Source organism: Austrofundulus limnaeus, unplaced genomic scaffold (assembly GCF_001266775.1).
Source record: "Austrofundulus limnaeus strain Quisiro unplaced genomic scaffold, Austrofundulus_limnaeus-1.0 Scaffold109, whole genome shotgun sequence".
Lineage (NCBI taxonomy): Eukaryota > Metazoa > Chordata > Actinopteri > Cyprinodontiformes > Rivulidae > Austrofundulus > Austrofundulus limnaeus.
The window spans coordinates 869803-872725 of NW_013952511.1; the positions used below are offsets into that span (position 1 = coordinate 869803).

The following is a 2923-nucleotide window of genomic DNA, read 5'->3' on the forward strand; positions in this document are numbered from 1 at the left end:
TATATTTATGTTTGTGGTTGTAATGTGACAAAATATGGAAAAGTTCAAGGGGTATGAATACTTTTGCAAACCACTGTATCTAGATAGCAGCTAAATGAATAAAAATGCCAGCTGACAGAGGCTAAATCTAAGGTAGCAACATGACAGCTAAAAGTAGCAAAACATCAAATAAGACCTATACTGGGCAAGTCTTGCAAAAAGCTAGGTAAATGTTAAAAGTAGCAGAATGGTAGCTAAAAGCTAAATGTTGCAATCTGCTATACAACAAACTAATAGCAAATAGCTAGCTAAAAGTATTAAAAAAGTAGGTAATGGCTGAAACTAACAAAATGCTGCTGAAAGCTAAACATAACAAAAGCCATCTAAAAGCTAAAATACAAAAATATAGCACACATGCTGGAACAATTTTCAAGGAGGACATTAAGAAAAAGCAATATTTGTATATTTTAAAGAAAATATCYATCCCTCCATCCTTTTCTGCTTCATCATGTCAGGCTGTGGGGGGCAGCAGCCAAAGCAGGGAGGCCCAGACCTCTTTCTCCTCTGGGAGGATTCCACTACACATTCTCACTCCCAGTTCGATTCCAAAGCATTCCCAGGCCAGATGAGGGACATATTCCCGTGTTTCCCAGGTCTTCCTCCAGTCCTATCTGAATCTTCACTCTTCTTCTGAATGAGCAGAAGGCTTTAAAATGTAAATGTCTAAAATAGCTCAAAGTCTGCAAACGAAGCAAGAAAAATAAATAAATAAAAACAAACAAAAAAGGCAGCAGAATTTATATAAGTCATAAAAGTGGTGACATGAGCTCCTTCAAAATCTATGACAGTTTCATAATTACAGCGGGTAAAATAAGTATTGAACAAGTCACCATTTTTCTAGTAAATATATTACTAGAGGTGCTAATGACATGAAATTTTCACCAGATGTTGGTAACAACCCAAGTGATTCATACATGCAAAGAAATCAAACCATAAATGTCCAGAAATGAAGTTATTTGTAATAATGTGGAATGGCACAGGAAAAAGTATTGAACACACTTACTGAAATTTATCTAATACTTTGTACAAAAGNCAGTAAGAAGAAATAATAAATATACTTTATTACTAGCTGAAGTCATCATTTTTCAACTAGCTAAAGTCTAAGTTACAGGCTGATTTCAGGTCTGGTTTAGATCATTGTTACTTTTAAATTATATATTTTTCTGGTATAAATCTGTTTTATGTGATTGTTGAATGAGATTAACATAGTTATTAATTTATTGTAAAAACATGACCAATAATCTGTRAAACAGATCWGGTTCAGYTTGCTGTTTATCTGTTTGTTTCTATGGAGGCTGTGAGCTGTTGCCCTGTTTGGACGCCATTTCTGCTCCTCCATGCTGTCACAGACGCTACCAGTGGACGGAATGGGCGGGGCTCACTCTAGTGATCTTATTCAAGTCTATGTTGTCTCTGGCCAATCAGTAGCCTGCAATCTGCCAACATCAAATCTTCAGTTGGACTTGGCTCTCTTGGAACCTCGGCCGAGTAGGTTCCAAGAACCAGGCTGAACCTGGTGGGATCACCCAGTGGAGGGACTCTGAACCTGTGTTGAGTCAATCCGAGCCCATGGGAAAAAAAGGAAACACAAACACAGACAAACAAATCCACATGGACTTGGGTGGAGGGGGATAATAATAGATGCGGTTGGTATTTCAGTCTGAAAACAGTTTGAACACGCAGAGACAGACAMACGTGCCGAACGAACATTTCACAACAACAGCGTTCCTCCTGCATTTGAATCTTTTACGTCTCTCTACTGTAAGAGTCTGGACTTGTTGGTATTTTTCACTTCTTACCTGGTCTAGACATTTTTTTTCTTCAGTTTTTGATATGTAAATATTTTTGTTTGTGTGTAATGTTGAATTTAAAACAACATGTTCTTTTAAACTTGAGCTGCTTGATAATAATAATAATGTTTACACTGAATGTGACAATTGTTAAGATCAGGACGGCTGCTGGAGAAAAGATAAGAAAACAGATTTCTTGGAGGAGTAAGGTTGTTTTTACTGAGTCTCTAAACCTGCARTGCGTTATTTTCTTTCCAAACAGACAAAGGTGGACGAATCATTGGTTTGGAGTCTTCATGTCAAAACAAACACTTATCTTGTTTAACTGCAGATTTATCAGAGTGTGACAATTTAAATTGTCATTGTTTTGAAAAACTCAAGGTGACTCCTTGTTTTTGAAACTCTGCACTCTTTCCTGAGATGAAAAAAAAAAACATGTGGTTGTCCTCTTGGATAAGCATCAAGGCTACAAAGATTCATAACAACATCTGTGGAAAAGGGTAAAMTATAAACACCCGTTCTCGTGTTTTAAGTTATCTACATTTTTTTTTTATCTTGAGTGAAATATTATGAATGCCTGTTCTCCAAGCAATACAAAACCTCTATTATTCATAATCATTCGGCTAATTCCACACCGTTTCAGCTCAGTATCTGTAAAATTAACTGAYGTCAGAGTCATTTTTGTGTTGGCTGATGTTAATTAACAGTGGCAGCCATGTTGAAATGGATGGGCTCCAAAACTGATCAGCTGCAGATGTTCATCTAATAATTACTTTCTGAGAGTTTCACTGAAATCCACTCAGCAGTTCATGAGATATTTTGCTAACAGACAGACAGGCGTTATTGCTTAAGTTTTAAGTAAAGATGTCATACGGTAAGCGGTAATTAAAGTACGCTTTGGGGATGGCTCTTGGCTCCACATAATTTTGCACTAAACACTAAATGTTAGCAAAATTATAGCCTTTTTTCCTTAGGTCATTTAGCTGTGGTGTTTGAATCAGATTGGCTATTAATATATTCTCTGGAAAATTTCATTATAATCTATTTTTTGGCTCATGAAATATTTTACTAACAGACACGCACCAATAATGCAC

The 2923-nt window shown here is 36.4% G+C and overlaps 1 protein-coding gene across 1 annotated transcript in view; it reads right to left on the reverse strand.

Annotated features, from left to right (window-relative positions):
- p2ry6 (pyrimidinergic receptor P2Y6) overlaps window positions 1-2923 on the reverse strand; it is a 22751-nt gene that overhangs the window by 19060 nt on the left and 768 nt on the right. The gene's annotated exons all lie outside the window — the stretch shown is intronic.